The following is an 18,939-nucleotide window of genomic DNA, read 5'->3' as shown; positions in this document are numbered from 1 at the left end:
AAGCCCCCAGTAGGTATAAGAAGCCAGCTAGCAATTCTATAACCACTTTTCTTTTCCAGTTGTCATCAGAACACTTTCCTTTATGGAAATGGTATGTAAAATACCAAGAAAATAAACTCTATGAAGTACATGCATAAATGAGGGAGGGATTCATGAACGGAAGAAAGTCTAACCCCTATCTTTCAAATAATAGAGCAGAAGCAAGAAAATAAACTCTATGAAGTACATGCATAAATGATGGAGGGATTTATGAGCAGAAGAAAGTCTAACCCCTATCTTTCAAATAATAGAGCAGAAGCAAACAACATTTATCACACAAATATTTTTTTTTTGTGTTAATAATTATCCATAAGTCCCCATTCACACTTGGGCATTTTGAATCGCGGGCAGAATCTCCGCAATTCAAAACCCTCTGCTAAAATAACAAATTTCACAACAGCGTGTTCAGGTGCCATTCATTTTAATGGCACCTAAAAATGCAGTGCAGGTCTGCCGCCATTGTCGCTTGATAAAGCATGCTGCAATTGTGGCAAACTCATTGTGTGAAGCATCTCAACTGAAAGAATTACAGGAGCGTCTTTTGATCTACATGCTTCACGCAATGTGGTTTGCTGCAATTGCAGCGTGATTTGTCAAGCGATAACCACTGCAGAACTGCAGCGCGTTTTAAGGTGACATTAAAATGAATAGCACCTGAACTCACTGTTGTGCAATTTATTTTAGCAGAGTGTTTTGATATTGTGGGCAGAATCACAGCAATTCTGCCAGTGATTCAAGATGCTCAAGTGTGACTTGGGCATAACAGTACTGCTTACTCTAAAGTGGGGTCTCCAAACTTTCTAGGCAAAGGGCCAGTTTACTGTCTTTCAGACTTTAGGGGGGCAGGTGTGTGGCCATTGGGAGTTGAAATTGTCCTTGTGTCAGTGGGAGTAAACAATACATCTTTGTATTAGGGGAGGAATAGTGCCCCATTGCTGTTGTCAGTGGGATGAATAGTGCCCTATCATTGGTGTCAGTTTGAGTGCCTTATCATTGGGGTCAGTGGGAGGAACAGTGGACTGTTGGTGTCAGTGGGAGAAATAGGGCCCCAAAGCTGTCACTGGGCCCCATTGCTAATGTCAGTAGAGGGAATTATGCCACATTGTTGATGTCAATGGGAGAAATAGTGTCTTGTATCAGTGGGAGGAAAAGTGCCTCAAGGGCGGGATAAAGGCAAGCAAAGTCAAGCAGAGGGCCGCATCCGGCCCTCAGGCCGTAGTTTGGAGACCACTGCTCTAAAGCATTAAAAAAAATAACAAGTCTAACACAAGAACTCTTGAATCAGAAATGTGATTGCCTCACATGGCTTTGCTTCCATTAATGTTTTCTTTCATTACAAATGAGTAGAGATGAGCGAATCGAACTAGGCGAACCGGAATTCGAGTCGAATTTCAGGAAATATTCGATTCGTGTCGAAACCGAAATTTTGCCTACTTCGGGTGCGCGAATCGAACATTTCCCGATCAGCCGGCAAAAGTGTCCCTGCAGTGAGCTCCGCTATTTCTGACAGTTCTCTGACAGAAGGAACACATGTTTAGCGGTTGAAACATTGTATCTATTAGTTTACATTTAGGATACAGATGTTTCAACCACTGTACATGTGAAGAAGTTGTGAGAGAACTGTCAGAAATAGAGGAACTCTGCACATACACTTTTTGCCGGCTTGGAATTATTCTTCTTTTCATCCTACTTCTTCTTCTTCTTCATCCTCAGAAGAAGAGGATGAGGATGAGGATGAAGAAGAAGAAGAAGAAGAAGAAGAAGAAGAAGAAGTAGGATGAAAAGAAGAATAATTCCAAGCCGGCAAAAAGTGTATGTGCAGAGTTCCTCTATTTCTGACAGTTCTCTCACAGCTTCTTCACATGTACAGCGGTTGAAACATCTGTATCCTAAATGGAAACTAATAGATACAATTTGTATCTATTAGTTTCCATTTAGGATACAGATATTTCAACCGCTGTACATGTGAAGAAGCTGTGAGAGAACTGTCAGAAATAGAGGAACTCTGCACATACACTTTTTGCCGGCTTGGAATTATTCTTCTTTTCATTCTTCTTCTTCTTCCTCATCCTCATCCTCATCCTCATCCTCTTCTTCTGAGGATGAGGATGAAGAAGAAGAAGAAGAAGAAGTAGGATGAAAAGAAGAATAATTCCAAGCCGGCAAAAAGTGTATGTGCAGAGTTCCTCTATTCTGCAGATACACTTAGAGGAGCTCTGCAGATACACTTAGAGGAGCTCTGCACATACACTTTTTGCCGGCTTGGAATTAATCTTATTTTCATCCTACTTCTTCTTCTTCTTCTTCTTCTTCTTCATCCTCATCCTCAGAAGAAGAAGAGGATGAGGATGAGGATGAAGAAGAAGAAGAAGAAGTAGGATGAAAATAAGAATAATTCCAAACCGGAAAAAAGTGTATGTGCAGAGCTCCTCTAAGTGTATCTGCAGAGCTCCTCTAAGTGTATCTGCAGAATAGAGGAACTCTGCACATACACTTTTTGCCGGAAACCGCTGTATGGAGTGAATGTCCCAGAACTGTCAGAAATAGACTATTTATGACAGTTCTGGGACATTCACTGCATACAGCTGTTTTAACCGCTGTATGGAGGGAATGTCATGGAACTGTCAGAAATAGACTATTAATGACAGTTCTGGGACTGTCCTTCAATGCAGCGGTTGAAACATTGTATGTATTTGTTTCCATAAATGGATCCATTTATGGAAACAAATACATACAATGTTTCAACCGCTGCATGGAAGGACAGTCCCAGAACTGTCATTAATAGTCTATTTCTGACAGTTCCATGACATTCCCTCCATACAGCGGTTAAAACAGCTGTATGGAGTGAATGTCCCAGATCTATCAGAAATAGACTATTTATGACAGTTCTGGGACATTCACTGCATACAGCTGTTTTAACCGCTGTATGGAGGGAATGTCATGGAACTGTCAGAAATAGACTATTAATGACAGTTCTGGGACTGTCCTTCCATGCAGCGGTTGAAACATTGTATGTATTTGTTTCCATAAATGGATCCATTTATGGAAACAAATACATACAATGTTTCAACCGCTGCATGGAAGGACAGTCCCAGAACTGTCATTAATAGTCTATTTCTGACAGTTCCATGACATTCCCTCCATACAGCGGTTAAAACAGCTGTATGGAGTGAATGTCCCAGATCTATCAGAAATAGACTATTTATGACAGTTCTGGGACATTCACTGCATACAGCTGTTTTAACCGCTGTATGGAGGGAATGTCATGGAACTGTCAGAAATAGACTATTAATGACAGTTCTGGGACTGTCCTTCAATGCAGCGGTTGAAACATTGTATGTATTTGTTTCCATAAATGGATCCATTTATGGAAACAAATACATACAATGTTTCAACCGCTGCATGGAAGGACAGTCCCAGAACTGTCATTAATAGTCTATTTCTGACAGTTCCATGACATTCCCTCCATACAGCGGTTAAAACAGCTGTATGGAGTGAATGTCCCAGATCTATCAGAAATAGACTATTTATGACAGTTCTGGGACATTCACTGCATACAGCTGTTTTAACCGCTGTATGGAGGGAATGTCATGGAACTGTCAGAAATAGACTATTAATGACAGTTCTGGGACTGTCCTTCAATGCAGCGGTTGAAACATTGTATGTATTTGTTTCCATAAATGGATCCATTTATGGAAACAAATACATACAATGTTTCAACCGCTGCATGGAAGGACAGTCCCAGAACTGTCATTAATAGTCTATTTCTGACAGTTCCATGACATTCCCTCCATACAGCGGTTAAAACAGCTGTATGGAGTGAATGTCCCAGATCTATCAGAAATAGACTATTTATGACAGTTCTGGGACATTCACTGCATACAGCTGTTTTAACCGCTGTATGGAGGGAATGTCATGGAACTGTCAGAAATAGACTATTAATGACAGTTCTGGGACTGTCCTTCAATGCAGCGGTTGAAACATTGTATGTATTTGTTTCCATAAATGGATCCATTTATGGAAACAAATACATACAATGTTTCAACCGCTGCATGGAAGGACAGTCCCAGAACTGTCATTAATAGTCTATTTCTGACAGTTCCATGACATTCCCTCCATACAGCGGTTAAAACAGCTGTATGCAGTGAATGTCCCAGATCTATCAGAAATAGACTATTTATGACAGTTCTGGGACATTCACTGCATACAGCTGTTTTAACCGCTGTATGGAGGGAATGTCATGGAACTGTCAGAAATAGACTATTAATGACAGTTCTGGGACTGTCCTTCAATGCAGCGGTTGAAACATTGTATGTATTTGTTTCCATAAATGGATCCATTTATGGAAACAAATACATACAATGTTTCAACCGCTGTATGGAAGGACAGTCCCACAACTGTCATTAATAGTCTATTTCTGACAGTTCCATGACATTCCCTCCATACAGCGGTTAAAACAGCTGTATGGAGTGAATGTCCCAGATCTATCAGAAATAGACTATTTATGACAGTTCTGGGACATTCACTGCATACAGCTGTTTTAACCGCTGTATGGAGGGAATGTCATGGAACTGTCAGAAATAGACTATTAATGACAGTTCTGGGACTGTCCTTCCATGCAGCGGTTGAAACATTGTATGTATTTGTTTCCATAAATGGATCCATTTATGGAAACAAATACATACAATGTTTCAACCGCTGCATGGAAGGACAGTCCCAGAACTGTCATTAATAGTCTATTTCTGACAGTTCCATGACATTCCCTCCATACAGCGGTTAAAACAGCTGTATGGAGTGAATGTCCCAGATCTATCAGAAATAGACTATTTATGACAGTTCTGGGACATTCACTGCATACAGCTGTTTTAACCGCTGTATGGAGGGAATGTCATGGAACTGTCAGAAATAGACTATTAATGACAGTTCTGGGACTGTCCTTCCATGCAGCGGTTGAAACATTGTATGTATTTGTTTCCATAAATGGATCCATTTATGGAAACAAATACATACAATGTTTCAACCGCTGCATGGAAGGACAGTCCCAGAACTGTCATTAATAGTCTATTTCTGACAGTTCTATGACATTCCCTCCATACAGCGGTTGAAACCGCTGTATGGAGTGAATGTCCCAGAACTGTCAGAAATAGACAGAAACTGTCACAGAACTGTCCTTCTTCTCATCCTTCTCCTTCTTCTCATCCTTCTTCTCATCCTTCTTCTCATCCTTCTCCTTCTTCTCATCCTTCTCCTTCTTCTCATCCTTCTCCTTCTGCTCATCCTTCTTCTCATCCTTCTCCTTCTTCTCATCCTTCTCCTTCTCCTTCTTCTCATCCTTCTCCTTCTCCTTCTTCTCATCCTTCTCCTTCTCATCCTTCTCCTTCTCCTTCTCATCCTTATCCTTCTTCTCATCCTTCTCCTTCTTCTCATCCTTCTCCTTCTCCTTCTTCTCATCCTTCTCCTTCTCCTTCTCATCCTTCTCCTTCTTCTCATCCTTCTCCTTCTCCTCATCCTTTTTCTTCTCATCCTTCTCCTTCTCCTTCTTCTCATCCTTCTCCTTCTTCTCATCCTTCTCCTTCTTCTCATCCTTCTCCTTCTTCTCATCCTTCTCCTTCTTCTCCTTCTTCTCATCATTCTCCTTCTTCTCATCCTTCTCCTTCTTCTCATCCTTCTCATCCTTCTTCTCATCCTTCTTCTTCTCATCCTTCTCCTTCTTCTCATCCTTCTCCTTCTCCTTCTTCTCATCCTTCTCCTTCTTCTCATCCTTCTCCTTCTTCTCATCCTTCTCCTTCTCATCCTTCTCCTTCTCCTTCTTCTCTTCCTTCTCCTTCTTCTCATCCTTCTCCTTCTTCTCATCCTTCTTCTTCTCATCCTTCTCCTCCTTCTTCTCATCCTTCTTCTCATCCTTCTTCTTCTCATCCTTCTCCTTCTTCTCATCCTTCTCCTTCTCCTTCTTCTCATCCTTCTCCTTCTTCTCATCCTTCTCCTTCTTCTCATCCTTCTCCTTCTCCTTCTTCTCTTCCTTCTCCTTCTTATCATCCTTCTCCTTCTTCTCATCATTCTCCTTCTTCTCATCCTTCTCCTTCTTCTCATCCTTCTTCTTCTCATCCTTTTCCTTCTTCTCATCCTTCTTCTTCTCATCCTTCTTCTTCTCATCCTTCTCCTTCTCATCCTTCTCTTTCTTCTCATCCTTCTCCTTCTCCTTCTTCTCATCCTTCTCCTTCTTCTCATCCTTCTCCTTCTCCTTCTTCTCATCCTTCTCCTTATTCTCAGCCTTCTTCTTCTCATCCTTCTCCTTCTCATCCTTCTCCTTCTCATCCTTCTCCTTCTTCTCATCCTTCTCCTTCTTCTCATCCTTCTCCTTCTCCTTCTTCTCATCCTTCTCCTTCTCCTTCTTCTCATCCTTCTCCTTCTCCTTCTTCTCATCCTTCTCCTTCTTCTCATCCTTCTCCTTCTTCTCATCCTTCTCCTTCTCCTTCTTCTCATCCTTCTCCTTCTCCTCATCCTTTTTCTTCTCATCCTTCTCCTTCTCCTTCTTCTCATCCTTCTCCTTCTTCTCATCCTTCTCCTTCTTCTCATCCTTCTCCTTCTTCTCATCCTTCTCCTTCTTCTCATCCTTCTCCTTCTCCTTCTTCTCTTCCTTCTCCTTCTTATCATCCTTCTCCTTCTTCTCATCATTCTCCTTCTTCTCATCCTTCTTCTTCTTCTCATCCTTCTTCTTCTCATCCTTTTCCTTCTTCTCATCCTTCTTCTTCTCATCCTTCTTCTTCTCATCCTTCTCCTTCTCATCCTTCTCTTTCTTCTCATCCTTCTCCTTCTCCTTCTTCTCATCCTTCTCCTTCTTCTCATCCTTCTCCTTATTCTCATCCTTCTCCTTATTCTCAGCCTTCTTCTTCTCATCCTTCTCCTTCTCATCCTTCTCCTTCTCATCCTTCTCCTTCTTCTCATCCTTCTCCTTCTTCTCATCCTTCTCCTTCTCCTTCTTCTCATCCTTCTCCTTCTCCTTCTTCTCATCCTTCTCCTTCTCCTTCTTCTCATCCTTCTCCTTCTTCTCATCCTTCTCCTTCTTCTCATCCTTCTCCTTCTCCTTCTTCTCATCCTTCTCCTTCTCCTCATCCTTTTTCTTCTCATCCTTCTCCTTCTCCTTCTTCTCATCCTTCTCCTTCTTCTCATCCTTCTCCTTCTTCTCATCCTTCTCCTTCTTCTCATCCTTCTCCTTCTTCTCCTTCTTCTCATCATTCTCCTTCTTCTCATCCTTCTCCTTCTTCTCATCCTTCTCATCCTTCTTCTCATCCTTCTTCTTCTCATCCTTCTCCTTCTTCTCATCCTTCTCCTTCTCCTTCTTCTCATCCTTCTCCTTCTTCTCATCCTTCTCCTTCTCATCCTTCTCCTTCTCCTTCTTCTCTTCCTTCTCCTTCTTCTCATCCTTCTCCTTCTTCTCATCCTTCTTCTTCTCATCCTTCTCCTCCTTCTTCTCATCCTTCTTCTCATCCTTCTTCTTCTCATCCTTCTCCTTCTTCTCATCCTTCTCCTTCTCCTTCTTCTCATCCTTCTCCTTCTTCTCATCCTTCTCCTTCTTCTCATCCTTCTCCTTCTTCTCATCCTTCTCCTTCTTCTCATCCTTCTCCTTCTCCTTCTTCTCTTCCTTGTCCTTCTTATCATCCTTCTCCTTCTTCTCATCATTCTCCTTCTTCTCATCCTTCTCCTTCTTCTCATCCTTCTTCTTCTCATCCTTTTCCTTCTTCTCATCCTTCTTCTTCTCATCCTTCTTCTTCTCATCCTTCTCCTTCTCATCCTTCTCTTTCTTCTCATCCTTCTCCTTCTCCTTCTTCTCATCCTTCTCCTTCTTCTCATCCTTCTCCTTCTCCTTCTTCTCATCCTTCTCCTTATTCTCAGCCTTCTTCTTCTCATCCTTCTCCTTCTCATCCTTCTCCTTCTCATCCTTCTCCTTCTTCTCATCCTTCTCCTTCTTCTCATCCTTCTCCTTCTCCTTCTTCTCATCCTTCTCCTTCTCCTTCTTCTCATCCTTCTCCTTCTCCTTCTTCTCATCCTTCTCCTTCTTCTCATCCTTCTCCTTCTTCTCACCCTTCTCCTTCTCCTTCTTCTCATCCTTCTCCTTCTCCTTCTTCTCATCCTTCTCCTTTTCCTTCTCCTTCCTCATCTCCAAGGGCATTTAAATTAAAGGTACAGTGTTCTGCACTAATTTAAAGGCTCTCTGAAGCCTAGAAACCCTTTAAATAAGTCATCTTCGTAGCGGAGAAATTCGCATCGAATCGAATTTCACACTGGAATTCGCCGAATCAGCCGAATCGAATTTTTCATTTCTTCGCTCATCTCTACAAATGAGTCAAGGAGAAAGTATATTTAGTCTGGTCTTAAGTCTTTTTCTGATAGGATAGTACATAGTCTAGCATAAGACACATCACAAATGGAATAAAGTAGATCTAATCCCTAACTATTATTTAATATGCTAAGTCACTGTACCTTTCAAAATTGCCATGCTTTTCCTTTTCATAAATGAATGTTTGCTTTTTGTAGTGCTGCTGATCTCCTCTAGCCTATTACACCCACTGTCTACATGCACTTGTATCAGCACTAGCTCATCATCTAGACCATATTTGCTCTGGACCAGTTTCCTGATAGTGACAATGCTGGACTATGCCTGCACAATGTGTATCAGCAGGGCTACTTGCAGTCTATACATGTAACAAGGTGACACTTCCCTACTCTATCCAAAATGAAAAAAAAGCTTTGCCTTTAGCTCTACTTTAAAATGTGGAGTCCTAGAGCTCCACCTTGCTGGCTTGAAATATTACATAAAATAAATGACCTGTGCACATTTGATTAAAAGATGAAAAAATATGTTTTTTATGTTTATTTTTTTGTCAAAAATATATAGAAACAAAGAAAATATTTCACACTCCTTCTTTCTTCAGGTTTGTTGCTACTCTTTTGTTATCTTGCTGGATATAGTCCTCACATCATAGCCCAGCCATAGCCTCTTAATCTTGTTAATTTTGTCTGTTTAACATGTAGAATTCCCTCTTGGTTCTTATCATCCATGACCCTGCTTCTAGATATGGTTCATATATTTTCCTCAAAATTGTTTTTTCAGGTGTTAAGTGAATTCTCAGAAGATTCCCATAGACACATTTCTGTTCCATACATAACTGTCATTCTGTTTACAGTCATTTGCACATTTGTGTTTCAGGAGACTTAAGTGACTTTAACAGTTTCAAGCACCTGTTTACCGTGATACACCAGTAAATAAAGTTAACAGTTTGTGGAAGCTAATATGTTTACATTAAACCATGCATTAGTATAAATAGATATTTATTTTCAGTTCATCTTGTATTATATGTATTTTAGTAGCTGAAATTGTGATATCTTTAAAGTGGTTTTAAAGTGTGGTCAACTATGTAGTAAATGGTAGAGCAGCCATTCTGTCTTTTTTTTTTTTTTTACCATTGAAACTTTGAAATAATCAGGCTCTGCTAAAATCATATCATAAAAACCAGCGCTGGGGTGACTGTGGCTTGAAATAATGGATGTTGGTAAATGATAGTAGTACTGCAATACCATGGAGGGTATAATGGATAATGACCGTGCTTCAATTGCTATAAAAAGTGGCTTTGTTAACATATATAAAGATAATATCACCGGATGAGCACATGCACTTTATTAGACTTAACAAAGCACCTGTGTGCGAAATGCGCTGTTTTGGTTATCAGCTCCAGCGTGCGGTTCACATCCAGTGCCCAACTTCCGATTTATCCTTCCCCGGAGGTGTGACGTCCTTTCCGGTGTGTCGCGGTCCCCAGCCGAGTCAGATCACCGGACTCACAACATTCCCGGCCTAAGAGACACTAGGTGAGCAGACATTCTTTCAACTAAGCCTGGCCTACCCCACTGTATGAGGATCACATTTTTTTTTATATATGTTAATAAAGCCACTTTTTATGCAATTGAAGCAGGGTCATTATCCATTATACCCTCCATGGTATTGCAGTACTACTATCATATACCAACATCCATTATTTCAAGCCACAGTCACCCCAGCGCTGGTTTTATGACATTTTATTATCACATGTTACAGTGTATCTCTAGCAGAAGTGTGCAACTGGCCTCCCCCATTCCTCATGTTCAGCACATTGAATCTTGCATGCTATCTGCTAAAATCATATCTACAGCTCATGGTACATACGCCTCACTATACTGTAGGTCAATTAGAGAAGGGTCCCTTGCAATTGTATTCAGAGTAGTGCCACCATACATTTATGGTCAGTGTTAAGGATTCTCCTCTTACAGACAGCTAGCATGGTCAATGTTGTTAGCGGTAACTAACCTGAGAAACTGGGCCCTTTGAAGACACTGTCAGGAAGGATATCAGTCTACCACTGCTCTCAGCTCATGGAACCTCTGGCAACCTGTGGAGTAGGGATCAGCTCAAGGTTTGATCCGAACACAAGTTTGGATAAAACTTTGGCTGTCCAAGTGTTTGGACAAATGCCCAAACATTTACCCATTCGGCAGGAGTCAAATGTCAAGTATATTAAAGGTATTACTACTGCTACTACATGACAGCTTGTCAATAGTTGTTAAATGATGTCACCAGCCCTTTCACTTACATAGCCTGAAATCCCTGACCATGTAAGCATAGGGTTTGGATCCCTTTGATGTTATTGAGCACATATGGTCATGTTCATATATGGCCAACTATGTCATCAGTAGTCCCCACACCCTTGTATATAACAGATGTCACCCACTAGACTTTACATTTGGTGGTTGACAAGTGAACAAGCTGGATGTGTCTCGGTGGTGGCATTTTTATCATGATTGACATGGATATGCATAAAGGGCACCATGATTGACAATGGATTTACAATGAGGAACTTTTTTAAAATGTATTTATTTATTATTATTAAAGAACATGGGGACAGGGGACTTTGCAGAGTTGTTCCCCTTCCCCCCAACAAGGCACCCCCCAGTGTTGAGAACATACGGTTTGGTATGGTTCCGGAGGGGGAACAATTGTTCACACACACACACTTTCCTGGCCAGCCAACCTAAGGGTCTGGTATGGATTTTTAGGTGGACCTCATAAATTTTGTTGAGGTTTTTGCATAGTGTCCTTCCTAAAATCCATACTAGACCCGTAGGGTCTGGTATGCATTTCCTGGGTGACCTTGCTGATTTTTTTTTGTGCATTTGTTTTTTTTGAGTGAGGTATACCTTTAAAATCCCTACCAGGCTCAAACAGTTGGTATACATTTTGCTGTAGGATGTGCAAAAGCATAAATTACATTTACAAAAAAAATTAACAGTTTAAATTGCTGGAAAATTCTGAAAATCAGCACACAGACCCCTCCAAATGTCCCCCAAAGTAGAAAGCATACCCTTTGCAGGGGTCCACATGCTGTTTTTTTTTTTAAAACAAGGATGCTGTCAATGTCAGCTGTTAAAGTAATTTGCCAGCAATTTTAAAACTTTTTTCCTTTGCAAATGTCACTGCTGCTGGCTGCTGTGTTTTCACAAACCCTGCCTATTAGCCCAGAAAATGGGCATTTTTAATGTGACAGATTTGGCTCCCATTGATTTCAGTTGGGTTCAGTTCAGCATCCAAACTTCTTTGAAGTTAGCTGAACCCCTTACAAACTGAATTCTGGACAGTTAGGCTTATCACTACTGTGGAGGCACCCTAGTTAGGTAAGTGGCTGAAGGGGATTTGTTGCTTTGGATAAGGGAGCTTTATTCAGTTCCTGAGAAAAAAGGGTGAATCCAATTTCTGTATTCATAAAGTTAAAGAAATGGTGTCATGAAAACAGATTGATCCAACAAAAGTTTGAAGTCAGAGGTGGACAATGTTTAGAAGGCAGAAGGAATTTTTACTTATGCTTACAAGGATCTAGAAGGACAGAGGACAGTAATAATACACCTTAACCCATTGAGGACCAAGGGATGTATTTGTCCCATGTTGGCGTTCCGTAATCTTATGGTCCTCAAAGGGTTAATAAAGCACTTTTTCATATCTGAATACTGAACATAGCATATACACATATAGTCAGCAAACAAATATGTGAGTAAAATATACAGACCAATTCACTAGATGTTTCCACTTCTTCTTTTGGCATATTTGATTTTTTCCATTGATCCTGATTTGCTTAAATTGTGTTGCTCCTAAGACATTAAATTGGGTGCTTAGATGAAAACAGATGCAGCTTAGTCGCTCCTGCTAAAAGCTAGCATGTTTAGGGTGGAAGAGGCCTCCCTCTTTTAAAGGGCTTAAGTGAATAAACCATAAATATATCCAAAATGGAGTCATAAAATGGCTTGGTTTAAGGTTAAAGTGGGCTGAATTGTTAGGGTTTCCTTTCATCAGTGGAGTAACAAACACAATCTTTCAATTTATGTCAAGGGCAATGTAGTCACCAAACAATCTCTAAAAAGATATGTCTCTTCAGGAAGAATGGCTAAGTTAATTTTTTCATGAAAAACCAAAAAGGTGAACTAACTTCAAATTTCCTGGCCACCCCTCTAGACCCCACTGCATATAGTGGCTGTGATGCCATGTTCTGCTAGTGTCACAGTCCATATACCTCAATATTGCTCATAAAGACAAGTGCTCATTGGTCATTGGGGACGTGACTCTGTTGATCAATAAGAAGCACATGTGAGGCAGAAGAAAGAAGGACATTTTATTGGTCAGTGTGGACACATGATCATGCTGATAAATGAGCACTTGCCATTGTAAGCATTATGATGGACACTCACACTTGGGCTGTGTATTTTGGTGTAGGGTATATGATCCACTACACCAGCAGCACAGGAAATCATTACACTATGTGCAGTGAAGTCTGTAGGGATGGCCAGGATACTTTAGTTAGTGAGTTAGTTCACCATTTAATTTTTTGTGAAAAGCTGAACATACCCTTTAAAGCACGGACAGAAGAAAAGAGACAGGAGGCGCCCGTCTGAGTGTACTAATAACACTGTATTTAATAGCAAAGAATTAAAAACACTCACAAAGGAAGTAATAAAACAAGCTCATCTGTGAATATGAGAGATGACCGTTCCTCAAAACGTCCTGCAGGTGCCACCGGTGGTTGGTGCAATACCAGCTGGGCTGATGGAGATGGTGAGAGACACTGTAGTGGTCAATCCTACAGAGTGGTGGTGTTGTAGAGCTGATCCAGCAGCGTTTGTGCAGGAAGGAGCCTAGTAACCAGCCTGGAACACATCGGCAGGATGTGACATCACAGGAAGAGGCAGAGGGTCAGTGGGGAGCGCAGATGTGGGAAAGTCAGGCTATGCGTTCGAAGCCTCTAGCTCCTTCAACTGGCCTGGTGAACCTTGGGGATGTAGCAGCTTAAATAGAGGACACTGTCAGGTGTGGAACAACAATGCTCAGCGGAGATTTAAAGACACATGGAAAAACGCATATCAATGTGGAAAATGATCTCAAAGCACAAAGCTATCAAAAAATATATAAAAGATATAATGATAATAAAAAGAGAACACTGAACCATAAAACAGAAAGTTATGTGTATAACGGTGTACACATACTGTTATTAGCAATGATAATAAAATTGGTAATGAATGTAAAATTGCACATATGGTAGTGTCAATAACATGTAAAAAAGGTGTAACAAAAAGAAACAGGATAATGAATGCAGGGGCACTGAAAAGAGAGTGGGGAGCAAGAAAAGTCATATGACTATGTACGCATGTCAGTATATGCAGATCTATGTATGGAAGATGCGTTGCTAGGATAGACATTAGGGTATTATCGGAGGAATGGACAAATGATTATAATATAGTGTGTATCTTAATCTCTTCATTAAGCCCTCCTAGGGCTAAGGCGTCTAAGATGTAGATCCAGTATGTTTTGCGTTGGCAGAGGCACTTAAAACGCTCTGCCACTGAGGGTAATGGGCGAATGTGTTCCAGGACCCACACGAATAGTCCCATTGTGAATTTGTCATGATGTTCTGTATAGTGTCTAGGGACACTGTGCTTATCAGAACCTGCTACAATGAGGCGTCTATGCTCACCAATGCGTTTACATAGCGTTCTGATGGTCCTCCCTACCTAAAATAACCCACATGGGCATGTTAAACAGTAAATTACATATTCTGTGGAACAGTTGGAAAATTCCTTTATGGGGTAGGTTTTCCCTTTGATGGTGAATGTTTTCTGACCATGTTGAATGAAGGAGCATGTAAGGCACAATACCTTTTTACATTGGTACATCCGTACCAAAGGGATCAATGTAGTGCGTGGTTTGGGATTGGAAATGCATTTAATTTTACTGGTAGCTATTTTACTTTTAATGTTTCTCGCCTTCCTGTATGAAACTTTGGGACAATCAGTGATGGATGTGTGCAGGAAGGGATCCTGTAGGAATATAGACCAGTGTCTATGTAGAATGTTCTCCATTTTCTTGTATTGAGCATGAAATTGTGTATTGAAGCGTATGGGTTGTACATTAACGTCTAGGGTGGATGGGTTAGGCTTACGAGCTGATCTCTCTAAATAATGTTGAAAAGAGTCACGAGGGGCAGGATATCCCTTTCCTAAGAATTTTTTGGCTAAGATGTCGCTATGGCTGATGTAGTCTGCATCTCTGATATTTTTCACCCCCCGGGGGTGATGACAGCTCTGAAAGTGAATATATGAATGCCGAGCAGTGGGTTTGACATAGATTTTGAGAAAATGTTATCATTGTCGAGACAAAGGTGTAGATCAAGGAAGGCAAGGGTGAAGAGATCTACTACATAGGTAAAAGATAGTCCAAGGTGATTCTGATTGCAGTATTGTGTAAAGGAGTCGACAGTCTGGGGGGGGGCGCATCCCATATGATCACTATATCATCTATGTATCTTCCATAAAACATGATATGGGAGGCAAATGGATTGTTATGGGTTATATGTTGGTATTCCCAGAAACCCATGGTTAAGTTGGCATAACTAGAGGCAATGTTTGCTCCCATAGCTGTGCCATTCCTCTGTAGGAAGAACTCTCCTTCAAATTCGAAGTAATTGTGTTGTAGGCAGAATTGGGTGGCCTTCAGAATGAACTGTGCCTGTCTTGGATTCATGAGGGGATCCTCTGCTAGAAAATGTTGAATGGCTTGGAGGCCCACCTCATGGGGAATTGAAGTATACAGAGAGGTGACATCTAGTGAAACCCACAAGTAGGTTGGTTCCCAACTATAGGGTAGAAGCATATCCAGGAGGTGTTTGCCATCTCTAATATAAGAAGGTAAGCTCTGGGTCAAAGGTTGTAGAAAGTGATCTACATAAATAGAAAAGCCACTAGTAACACTGTCCATTGCTGCCAAAATGGGGCTGCCAGATGGATTTAATAAATCTTTATGGATCTTTGGGAGGTGGTAAAAATAAGGAGTCTGGTAGAACTCCTTTTTAAAAAATGCCTGTTGTAAATAATGTTATTATCAAGTGCTGCATTGTTGACAGTATGGGCCTCATTAAAGTACAACTGTTATCTGTGTATTAAAAGTAAATAATAATGATTTTCCCCTGACTGTACTTGGGTCACAGATTGTGCATGGCTGCATGGCTACAGTGTGTTTTTTCATTGATTGCATTGAACTGAATTGTGTTACTTATGTTCTGATGCAGGGCCGTGGATTAGTGGGTACCACCAGTCCTCCTGTATGGTGCCCAGGCCAACAGGGGGGCCCAGGCAACTGGGTGAATGGGACATGGGCAGGGAGGGTGATCGACACAGCGGTGAGGGACGATTACTTTAACCAATCCCCTGTATGGCTCTCTCTGCAGCATCTGAAAGCTGGCTTCTTCTCCTCCCCCTCTCCACTGGCTTTCAGCTGCTGCAGACATACAGGGGATTAGTTCCAGAAAAGTACCAGCCCCTTCCTTTCCTGGATGAACACAATGAGTGATCGGTACCGATCACTCAATGTGTTCATTCATAACTGAAGCATAGTAAACTGTGTTTTTTGTGGGGATGGGGGGCCTTGTTAGGTTGGCTGTATGGGGCCCTGTGGTTTGGGAGGGCCCTGTCAGGTTGACTGTAAAGGGCCCCGTGGTTTCTAACAGCAGCCCTGTTCTGATGTATGCTGACAATAAACTGTAGCTTAGCACCACCACAACTTGTCTGTCTTCTGCATCTGTTATGTCCCTCTGTCCCCCCCTACTGCTCAGTTCTAGTTAGCATAATTCTTCAAGTTCCCTTTGTCAGCGTTAGTCTTCTCAGGGAGCAGATGCAGAAAGTCATTTTCTTCAACTTCAAAAGACTGGAAAAACATCCTCTGTACAGCTCTTAATTGAAGTTAAATTGCATTGGATTCAACTTCTGTGTTTTTTTGAAAAGTTAAGCTGCATGTGGATAGTGTCATCAGGTTACCATATTGTCTGGACCAACTGGGTGTATGGATGTATATCAACGTATAAAACAACTTTTGATACTGAACATTTATGTAGGGAGTTCAGTAATTCCACTCAGTGCCTGATTAACAGGTCCAGTTTGTCTGAGTTTGGAAGACCATACAGGATTGGTATTTACTTCCTGGATTCTGGCCTTGACCTGGACTTTGGATTATCCATCAGTCTGCCACCTGCCTTGATCCATTCCCAGTTTTACCATGCCCATCAAAGTAGGCCCATTTCCCACAAAGCAGCACTTACTGACTAAGTGGCTTAATGCCAGGCCTAAGCAATTCCTGTGGTGGGTGTGTGATGTGGTTCTTTTATAAAGAAAGTATATACAGAAAAAGGATGCAGAGGTGGATTTGGGGGACAGCCATCAATCCTAATGCTACTAAAGGATAATCCTCTGCATTTACTGAATATGGTTACATTTGATACACATATGACGAGTGTAGTTAAATACTTTAAAGGAGTTTTACCTACATAGTCCACTTTTACAAATCCTAAACGGACAGTATGTTAAGTATCTATCAATATAGTCTGTGTTGCTGCTTTAGGTCAGGGACTGAGTAACACATTGCAAATTTAATATCCAATTTTTGAAATTACTTTTAGTAGATTCAGGATGGATATTGCTCAAAACTTTAAATGCTTTTCGAAGTAGTAAGGGGTTAGTTAATTTAGAATTTATTTTTAATTTGTTACAAACTGAGATTGCTGTAAATTGTGTTGTGGAAGAATGCTATCATAAATATATATCCAGCCATTTATTTTGTTTTGTTGAGAAAGTAACCTTTAAAGTTCAATTTAATTGAGATGACTCAGTGATATGTAAAGAGGAAGCAGTGAATCAAACATTTTTACTGATTAGGAGATTGCATGCGGTAATGAAATGTCAGCAATATACAATATTTGATTTATCTTTGATAGGGTGATATGACATATAATTTAATACATATGTTTTGTCAACTCAGCAACTTTGTAAAACGCCTAATCAACATATTTCTCTGTGAGCTTATACTGGGTGTTACTTTTTTTAAATCCCTTAAGACATTATAACCTTCTTTTAATAGATTGAATTTAAGAGCACAGCAGTCATAATTCCTGATAGAAAGCAGGCAAATGAAAAATACTCATGTGAATGTATTTAGGTATTGCAGGCAACAATGAATTATAGTTGCAATATTTATATGCATTTGTGTTTCTTTAGGGAAAACACTGATGAATACTTGAATTATAACAGAACTCTAGGCGTATATAAAACACACTGATTTAATCCAGATATGTGATCATTTAAAAAAAGAAACATAAATGTATTTTAGTTAGTTCCTCAGCGTCTCTGTATATCAGCCTCCTGTAATTTCTCGCACAGCAGAACAGATTTGTGAGGGGTAGCAAAGTAAGCCAATCAGGCTCTACCATGCTGCATATTACTGTGAATATAACACTATGAGCTTGTCACCAGGAGATTACAACACAGGGATTACCTCATTAGTGAGTTGCAGGTCCCTTATTGTCCAGTAAAAGCTTGGCATTGGTTGATGACTAAGGATTAAAGCTTAACTGCAGTGGAGATAAATGATGTCATTGATTTGGCTGCTTGCCTACTATACTTCCATTTTTTCCACTGAAAAACAATTTTAAGCAGGGTATAGGGTAATTTATAATTGATAATATGAGAGAGTCTGGGAATGAACAATTGACTGCGTACGTCTGCTAGGGATTAGGCAGTAAAAGGTAACAAAATATGATGGTAATAAATGTAAATATAATATATAAAGGCTTGGGCTATTTTTTTTTGTATTTAGTTATTTTTATTATATTTTTTTTTTTTTTATAGAGAGCTGACAGAAGTGTTTGTCTTCTTTTAGGCAGAATTACTTTTTGAAACCTCAGATAGTAGTATTTGGGAGGGTGGGTGAGCAGAAAGGCACAACTCCTTAATCTCTCTCAATTACTTGTATGTGTATATTTCAGCTTTAGCTATTGAGTTCAATAAGTAAAATATTTTTCTACAAAAAAATTAGGAAAGAAAATGTTAGAAAATACTTCAGTGGCCTCATGCTTTGTTCTAGGTCAGCAACACTTAGTGAAACTATTATTATTTATTATTATTATACAGTATTTATATAGCGCCAACGGTTTGCCCAGCGCTGTACATTATAAGGGGAGACAGTACACGAGATAGTACAGTAACAATACAATACAATACACGTGTGGTTCGAGGGCCCTGCTCCTTGGAGCTTACAATCTAGGAGGGAGGGGAGAGTGGTACAGGAGGAAATAGCTCTGGGGGATGGAGTGGTGGGAAGAGTGTAGGAGATCAGCAAATTAGGTGAGGGCGTGGTAGGCTTCCCTGAAGAGATGGGTTTTGAGGGTGCACCTGAAGGTGAGGAGGGAAGGTGATAGTCTGATGGATTGGGGTAGTGAGTTCCAGAGGATGGGGGAAGCCCTGGAGAAGTCCTGGAGACGGGCATGGGAGGAGGAGACCAGG

This window comes from Staurois parvus, unplaced genomic scaffold, assembly GCF_062004578.1.
Source record: "Staurois parvus isolate SC_StPar_1 unplaced genomic scaffold, SC_StPar_1.0 ptg000287l, whole genome shotgun sequence".
NCBI classification, from domain to species: Eukaryota; Metazoa; Chordata; class Amphibia; order Anura; family Ranidae; genus Staurois; species Staurois parvus.
The sequence above is the reverse complement of the archived record's forward strand: the minus strand, read 5'-3'. Positions refer to the sequence as shown.